Below are 9,753 nucleotides of genomic sequence, written 5' to 3'. Positions count from 1 at the left end.
TACCATACCATCTGCAAAGAGTGAGAGTTTGACTTCTTTGCCGATTTGGATGCCTTTGATTTCTTTTTGTTGTCTGATTGCTGTGGCTAGGACTTCTAATACTATTTTGAATGGCAGTGGTGATAGTGGACATCCCTGCCGTGTTCCTGACCTTAGGGGGAAAGCTCTCAGTTTTTCCCCATTGACAATGATATTCACTGTGGGTTTTTCATAGATGGCTTTTATGATATTGAGGTATGTACCCTCTATCCCTATACTCTGAAGGGTTTTGATCAAGAAAGGATGCTGTACTTTGTCAAATGCTTTTTCTGCATCTATAGAGAGGATCATATGGTTTTTGTTCTTTCTTTTATTAATGTATTGTATCACATTGATTGATTTGCAGATGGTGAACCAACTATGCAGCCCAGAAATAAAACACACTTGGTCGTGGTGAATAATCCTTTTAATGTACTGTTGGATCCTATTGGCTAGTATTTTGGTGAGAATTTTTGCATCCATGTTCATCAGGGATGTTGGTCTGTAGTTCTCCTTTTTGATGGGGTCTTTGTCTGATTTGGGGATCAAGGTAATGGTGGCCTCATAAAACGAGTTTGGAAGGTTTCCTTCCATTTCTATTTTTTTTAACAGTTTCAGAAGAATAGGTATTAATTCTTCTTTAAATGTTTGGTAGAATTCCCCTGGGAAGCCATCTGGCCCTGGGCTTTTGTTTGTTGGGAGATTTTTGATGACTGCTTCATTTTCCTTAGTGGTTATAGGTCTGTTCAGGTTTTCTATTTCTTCCTGGTTCAGTTTTGGTAGTTGATACATCTCTAGGAACGCACCCATTTCTTCCAGGTTCTCTAATTTGCTGGCATAGAGTTGCTCATAATATGTTCTTATAATTGTTTGTATTTCTTTGGTGTTGGTTGTGATCTATTTCATTCATGATTTTGTTGATTTGGGTCATTTCTCTTTTCTATTTGATCAGTCTGGCCAGGGGTTTATCAATCTTGTTAATTCTTTCAAAGAACCAGCTCCTAGTTTCATTGATCTGTTCTACTGTTCTTTTGGTTTCTAGTTCATTGATTTCTGCTCTTATCTTTATTTTTTCTCTTCTCCTGCTGGGTTTAGGCTTTATTTGCTGTTCTTTCTCCAGCTGCTTTAGATGTAGGTTTAGGTTGTGTATTTGAGACCTTTCTTATTTCTTGAGAAAGGCTTGTATTGCTATATACTTTCCTCTTAGGACTGTCTTTGCTGCATCCCAAAGATTTTGAACAGTTGTGTTTTCATTTTCATTGGTTTCCATGATTTTTTTATATTTTCTTTAATTTCCTGGTTGACCCATTCATTCTTTAGTAGGGTGCTCTTTAGCCTCCATGTAATTGATTTCTTTCCAACTTTCCTCATGTGATTGAGTTCTAGGTTCAAAGCATTGTGGTCTGAAAAGATGCAGGGAAGGATCCCAATCTATTTGTACTGGTTGAGACCTGACTTGTGACCTAGGATGTGATCTATTCTGGAGAATGTTCCATGGGCACTAGAGAAGAATGTGTATTCTGTTGCTTTGGGATAGAATGTTCTCAATATATCTGTGAAGTCCATTTGGTCCAGTGTGTCATTTAAAGTCTTTATTTCCTTATTGGTCTTTTGCTTAGATGATCTGTCCCTTTCAGTGATGGTGGTGTTAAAGTCCCCTTCTATTACTGTATTATGTCGATGTGTATCTTTGATTTTGTTACTAATCGGCTTATATAATTGGCTGTTTCCATGTTCGGGGCATAGATATTTGCAATTGTTAGATCTTCTTTTTGTATAGACCCTTTAAGTAGCATATAGCGTCCTTCCTCATCTCTTATTATAGTCTTTGGTTTAAAATCTAATTTGTCTGATATAAGGATTGCCACCCCAGCTTTCTTTTGATGTCCATTAGCATGGTAAATGGTTTTCCAGCCCCTCTCTTTCAATCTGGAGGTGTCTTTGGGTCTAAAATGAGTCTCTTGCAGACAGCATCTCGATTTGGGTCTTTTTTTTTCTTCCAATCTGATAGCCTGTGTCTTTTGATTGGGGCATTTAGCCCATTTACATTCTGGGTAACTACTGAAAGATATGAATTTAGTGTCATTGTATTGCTTGTAAGGTGACTGTTACTGTATATTGTCTGTGTTCCTTTCTGGTCTATGTTACTTTTAGGCTCTTCCTTCAATTAGAGGACCCCTTTCAATATTTCTTGTAGGGCTGGGTTCATGTTTGCAAATTACTTTAGTTTTTGTTTGTCCTGGAAGGTTTTTATCTCTCCTTCTATTTTCAATGACAGCCTAGCTGGATATAGTATTCTTGGCTGCATATTTTTCTTGTTTAGTGCTCTGAATAGATCATGCCAGTCCTTTCCGGCCTGCCAAGTCTCTGTGGATAGGTCTGTTACCAATCTAATGTTTCTACCATTGTAGGTTATGTATCTCTTCTCCTGAGCTGTTTTCAGGATTGTCTCTTTGTCTCTGAGACTCGTAAGTTTTACTATTAGATGTCAGGGTGTTGACCTATTTTTATTGAATTTGAGGGGGGTTCTTTGTGCCTCCTGGATTTTGATGGCTGTTTCCTTCCCCAAATTAGGGAAGTTCTCTGCTATAATTTGATCCAATATACCTTCTGCCCCTCTCTCTCTTTCTTCTTCTTCTGGGATCCCAATTATTTAATATTTTTTCATCTTATGGTATCGCTTATCTCTTGAATTCTGCCCTCATGATCCAGTAGTTGTTTATCTCTCTTTTTCTCAGCTTCTTTATTTTCCATCATTTGGTCTTCTATATCACTGATTCTCTCTTCTGCCTCATTTATCCTAGCAGTTAGAGCCTCCATTTTTTATTGCACCTCATTAATGGCCTTTTTGATTTTGACTTGATTAGATTTTAGTTGTTTTATTTCTGCAGAAAGGGTTTCTCTAATATCTTCCATGCTTTTTTCAAGCCCAGCTAGTATCTTTAAAATTGTCATACTGAACTCTAGTTCCAACATCTTACTAATGTCCCTATTGATTAGGTCCCTGGCAGTTTGTACTGCCTCTTGTTCTTTTATTTTGAGGTGACTTTTTCCATCTGGTCATTTTGTCCAGAGGAGAATAGATGAATGAGAGAACAAAATGCTAACAGGGTAACAACGACCCCAGAAAAATATACACTAAACAAATCAGAAGAGACCTGAAACCAGGGGAAAAGAAAGGGAAAAAACAAAAGAAAAAGAAAAAGATAAAAAACAAAAACAAACAAAAACAAAAACAGAATATGATCAAATATGATCAGGCTGGTGCATAGATCAGTGCCACACACTAGATTTTGGGCATATCTGTTTGAAGATAGTGCCTCTCAAAATTTTAAAGAAAGAAAAGCTTATATATGTCAAAAGTAAGGGTAAATATGATGAGGGATGGAATATGATTGTAAAGATGAAAATTATAAAAGATTTTATAAAAAGAATTGATAAGAACTTGGTTGAAAAAAGAAACAAGAGGATTTAAAAAAAGGAGGGAGAGAATGTGATCAGGGAGGAGGCTAGAACAAAGCCATTCACTAGAGATTTAGGGTATATTTTGGTCTGTTAGAAGAAACTGTATCCCAAAATTTTAAAGAGAGAACAACTTACATATATATACCAAAAATAAGGTTAACTACAGTGAAGGGATAGAATATGATTCTAAAATGAAAAATAAAAGAAGATTTTTAAAAAAAAAAAGGGTTTGAGAAGATGTTGGTTGAAAAAGCGAAAAAGAAAAATTCAAAAAATAGAAAAAGGAAAAAAAATTTAAAAAATTAACTTTGAAAGACTAAAGAATCATGGGGAAAAAGCCATGAATTCTATCTGCTGTATTCCCCTGGGTGCTGGCCTGCCGTTCTCGCTGATCGGTAAATTTGGTCTTGGGTGGCTATTCTTGCTGATCTTCTGGGGGAGGGGCCTGTTGCCATGGTTCTCAAATGCCTTTGCCCAAGATGGAATTGCCCCGCCCTTGCCTGGTCAGGGCTAAGTAATCTGCTCGGGTTTGCTCTCGGGAGCTGTTGTTCCCTGCAAGCTTTCCGTCCAGCTTTGGAGGATGACAGTGAAAATGGTGGCCTCCCAATCTCCACCCGAGAGGAGCCAAGAACTCGGGGCCCCACTTCTCAAGGAGCCCCCAGAGAAAAGCAGTCAATCACTCCTGTCTCCCCAGTCTCCATCCGCGCTCAGTGCGCACCTGGCCTGTGACTGAGCATTTCTATCTCTGGCACCTGATTCCGTGTGGAGTCTCTAAACCCAGCAGATCCCTGCGGTGTGCTCCTGTGCCGCTCCTCCCAGGGGAGGAAGTGGAGTCTCCCCGGATCTACCGCTTGTTGTGTCCCCGCTGGAGGAGCAGTGGTCCGACTGTGCTGCGGATCACAGTTTATGGCAACCCTCAGCTGAGAGCCCACTTCTCGGCTCCGTCTCTGCAGACGGCTTCCCCGCTCCAATACCTGGGAGCTCTGCTGCACTCAGGCACCCCTGGTCTTCCTGTGACCCCAAGGGTCCTGAGACCACACTGTCCCAGCGAGGGCTCCACCCCCTGCTTAGCCACTGGAGGGACGTCCCTCAGCAGAGCCGACTTCTAAAAGTTCCGATATTGTGCTCCTGGGCTCTATCACTTGCCGGTAGCGGCTAACAGAGGCTCCCACCCCCTGCGGTCTATCTTCCTGAATATCACCTCGGATTCACTTCTCTGCATGTCCTACCTTCCAGAAAGTGGTCGCTTTTCTATTCAGAGAGTTGTTGCTATTCTTTTCTTCGATCTCCTGTTGAGCTCGTAGGTGTTCAGAATGGTTTGATCCCTATCCAGCTGAATTCCTGGGACCAGATGAAATCCAGGTCTCCTACTCCTCCGCCATCTTGCTCCTCTTTCTTTTTAAAGATTTTTATCACGGAAGCTAGTATTGTTAAGAGCCCAACCATTGCTTGTTGATCCATCTTTTTATTGTGGGTGGTGGGAATTAAACAAACCAACAGGAGCAGAAGTGGATTTTCATTAGGTTACAACTTTTAAGCTTTACACCACACATATTTAATCATCATCATGAATTTATGAATTTTCCACAAAACTTTAAAGCAATCTGTTAGTTTAATGACTGGTTTCCTGGCCATGAACAAAGGAAAAACACTTCATTTTCACCTGATATTTTGTGGATTTGGAGCTTTTTAGATGGCACCAGAGGTAAGTTTAAAATCACATTTCAGGTTGAATAAGAAATTTTAGTTTAGAGTCAATGTAATAAGACGTAGCTCAATGACAAACATTGAACAATGGTGTGGGGAACACAAAGTCACCCGCTCTTGGTGGTGTTTTCTCATACCACCCTTTGCTAGTTGAGAAAAGAGCAAAGGCCTTATGTCAAAGGTGAGATGAAGAACTGAATCTCAGCTCTGCCACACACTAGTAGATGATGTTAGTTAAGTCACTTCACCTTTCAGAGACCCTGAAAGGTAATCACAGTTACTTCGCAATGCAGTTGTAAAGGGCAGATGAATATGTGAATGTGCTTAGTACCATGTACAGCATATTTTAAGTGTAAAATAAATACTGGCTCCTTTCCACTCTTTAAAACTGAAAAGTGGGCCATGAAAAATAAAAGTATTGTGTTCAACTGTTAAAGAAGAGCATCTGCCCTGATATTTTTATCCCACTTCTTGGTCCCCCCCTTATAGTAAAATCAAAAAGAATGAACTATCCTTGCTGTAGCCAATGTCTTTCTCACATTTCTTCTTACCCTCACTGTTATGAGCTGTTATGAGGCTCCCAGACTAAGAAAAAGTGCTCCTGATGAGGTCAGTAATGGCCTCTCCCCCCTTCTCTTTATGGTCACTTCCCTAATGATCTCAACAAATCCTGTGGCCTTAGAAACTCCCAACTGGGTCCTGATGACCCCACATGTTTATCTCTAGCTTGGCTCTCTCCTCTGAACTTTAGCTTCTTATATTCAACTGCTTGCTCAAAATCCCAACCTGCATGTTATGACAGACATCTGAAATTTAACATGTTCAAAGTTAAATGCTTAGTCTCCCCTTTAAAGCCTGCTTCTCTTATGGTCTTCCCATCTCAGTCAATGGAAACTCTATCCTTTCAGTTGTTCCAGACAAAATCCTTGAAGGCATCTGTGTCCATGAGATTTCACCAAATTATGTTACTAAAACAACAAAAACCCACAAAAACTCAGCAGCTTGCAAAACAATGCTTTTTACTTGCTCATGTTACATATTAGCAGAGACAGAGCTAGGCTCTGTTCCATGTCTTCTTTGCTTCAGGATCGAGGTTGAAGAGCAACCCCACCTAGAACACTGACTTTCTCCTGGCAAGGGACAGAAGAGGTTTCCCACATGATGGCATTTAAAGATTCTGCTAGAAAGGGCACATCGCTTCCATTTCTAATTCACTGGCGGGAGAAAGTCACATGTCCAAGCCTGATGTCCGTGGGCTGCAAGGTTAATTCTCCCAGAGGGATGGCCCAATAGAAAGGGTCAGCAACTATTTTGATAATAATACAAGAAATCTTTGACTTCTCTTTTTCTTTCAGATTTCATCCAATCCATCAGAAAATCCTGTAGGTCCTATCTTTAAAATATATCTAGAATACAACCATTTCTCACCACTGTCACCGCCATCACCCTGGTCCAGCACACCACCATCACGCACCTGGACATTGTAGTAGGTCTTCTTCCCTTGTCTCCTTACTGCCTATACTTAACATAACACCCCGGAAATTCTGTAAAAATGTAATTCGATCACATAACCACTCTGCTTGAAATCCCCTTGACGGACCTCCATTTCTCTCAAAATAAAGTCAAAGCCCTTACAATGGGCAATGTCTCTAAGACTTTACATTATCTGTCCAACATCTCCTGTTTCTTATCTGATTTCATTTTCTGATCTCCCTTCATTTCTGCCCAGCTTCAATCCAACCATATTGAACTTCTTGTTGTTCTTCAAATCACTGGTATACCCCAGCCTCGGAGCCTTTGCACTGGTTCCTTTTGCTTGGAAACCTCTGTGCCTGGCTCACTCCCTCCTGTCTTTCAGTCTTAAATGTAAACTATTAATGAAACTTACTCTGGCCACCTCATTTAAAATTTCAGCTCCTTACTGCATGCTAATTTTCACTCTGAGATGATACATTAATTATGTAAGCACAAATTATCAATAACATTCTCTTCATGAAGAAGAGTAAGACATATCACAATTCAACTTACTATGTAATTTACTTACTTTTTATTCTTTTGTCACACCCTGCTAAAATATAAACCTCTCAAAGGCAGAATCTTTGTCTTTTTTATTCTCTGAGGCATCTAGAAGCATCTAGACCCCTAGACACATCTAGCTAGATTCTCCAAGTAGAACAGTGCTGGGCACATGATAGGTAATTCAATGCAACCGTTTGTTTAATGAATGAGTTGAATGAATGAAAGAATCTTGCACAATTTCCTTACTATGTCTCATCAATTTCCCTCCCTAACATTGTGAAATTTACCTGGTCCATCACTTAGGAGATATCCCAGTTATGTATAGCCAACATCAAAATCTCTTGTTCTTGGGTGCCTGGGTGGCTCAGTTGGTTAAGTGACTGCCTTCAGCTCAGGTCATGATCCTGGAGTCCCTGGATCGAGTCCCGCATCGGGCTCCCTGCTCGGCAGAGAGTCTGCTTCTCCCTCTGACCCTCCCCCCCTCTCATGTGCTCTCTCTCTGTCTCAAATAAATAAATAAAATCTTTAAAAAAAAAATCTCTTGTTCTTCATTAGCATTTATTTTACCTCATGAATTTCCCAAAAGAAAAATGAGGATTGAGCAAAATTTTTGCTCTAACTGCATTATAGACGTAATATTAACATTTAAAACACTTGTTTTCATTAGTTGCTTTTAGATTTTTTTGGGGGGGAGGTTAGGTGGAAGAAGTGGGGGCAAGTATTTTAAACCAAAGCTTAAGTCTTAGAGACTGAAAATGAAGCCCCAAATGAATTTATCTAGAAGGAGTGACATCTTAATTATAACTATTTTTAACAGCAACAGCAGATATATACAAAATAACTAGCTCAGAAAAAAAGGAAAAATGAGAAATGAAAATATTTCCAGATAACACTGTTATTTTTTATTCTGAATAAGACTCTATAGTTAAGCTGAGATGTTTTTGCAGTTCTGCAGTCTCCTTGGAGGAAAACCAATTTCTTTGGTTATTGGCTCCCTTTTAATCTTTTCAAAATAGATTGAGCCAATCTCTCTCTGCTATTTCACATGCCATCATTGATAAAGTCTCAGCCAGTTGCTCCGTATAGTAACAGGTGTCAAAATAATTAGCCAAGGTGGTATAAGAATGAACACAAAAAGTGACAGGTAAAATTAGTTCAAGAAAAATAAACTTGTAGTAGTAGCCACATGGGTTCTGCATATAATAAACAAACCTCATGAATAGATTATTGGAATTCACTGATGAAGACCAAATGTATGCCTTCTTCCATAATCAGAAATAAATAAACTGAAAGTATTTTAATGGAGATGGGGGTGGGGACTATTGTGCAAAATGTACCAAGTCATCAAAATGAACAGCGATCATACCCCTAAAAATCTATAATGGCAGAGAAGACTTACTATCCACACAAAATTCATGGTCCTCTTTTGAGAATACACAGTTGTTCCTGGGAAGTGTCTGCCCAGCTAGGAACTACATTGCCAGAATTTCTGCATCTCAGTCGTGCCATGTGGCAAGCATCACCAATGGAATGGAAACAGAAAGGATGGGTCCCACTCCTGGGCTGTGTGGTTAGTAAGCAAGTGCCTTCCAGGCTGTTGCTGCCCCCAGGCTGGAAGCAGAATCGGAGGCCCTCAGGGATGGTCAGCCGTAGATGGAAGAGGCCTGGGTTCATGAATCACCATGAGGGCTAAGCCTAAAGATTAGGAACTCACTTGGACTGATATCTTTTTTAAAAATCCAAATTTGGAAAAGAAAACTCACAAATAGTTTCCTTTGAAGCATTATTTATAATAAAAATGGAAATATACCTTAATAGCAAGAGAATTAAGTAAATGACAGTGCATTTGCTTAGATTGGTTACTATGTATTAAATCTGCAAAAATTTATCTAAAATATACCTTATAGCTGGTGAGATGAGGTTGTTATTGGAGAGGTGATAGATTAGATAGATAGATGCTAGATAGATGATAGAGAAATGATAAATGATAGACAGATAATACATGATAGATTAGATAGACAGATGATAGACCATAGAGAGATACGTAAAGAGGGATGGAGGGGGGAAAAAGGAGGGAGGAATAAAGGTGGAAAGCAAATGGGCAAATCACTAATAGCCTGACCTTAAGAAGAAGAATCATATTACATTCTGAGCCTACAGGTGTGTGCACCCACAGAAAGGGGTGGAGAGAGGGGGGGGGGGAATGATATTATACTGACTGGGGAGATTTCAGCATTATGTGAAAGGCTAACTTCCCCTTGTTGCAGTTTGAGTGACTGTTATTTTTTTTTCCTTACCATCCCCCTGGAAGCCAGACTTTACAAATCAGGCTAAGACCAAAAGAGCTCAGGTTTTCACCATCTACACTTCTGGGGCTTAGAAATGAGTACTTTCCCCTAACATGTACCTTTCTCCATCAGTAGCTTCCTTTCTGGGATAATGCCATTCTCTTTCCTTCAAAAAGGTCAACTTCTTGAGAGCAGGGACATATTTTGTAAACCTCTCCATCCATACCAATGCTAGCAAACAGTAGGCTCTCCATGA

Source organism: Callorhinus ursinus, unplaced genomic scaffold (genome assembly GCF_003265705.2).
Source record: "Callorhinus ursinus isolate GAN/ISIS: 27379988/994484 unplaced genomic scaffold, GSC_fseal_2.0 scaffold69, whole genome shotgun sequence".
Lineage (NCBI taxonomy): Eukaryota > Metazoa > Chordata > Mammalia > Carnivora > Otariidae > Callorhinus > Callorhinus ursinus.
The sequence above is the reverse complement of the archived record's forward strand: the minus strand, read 5'-3'. Positions refer to the sequence as shown.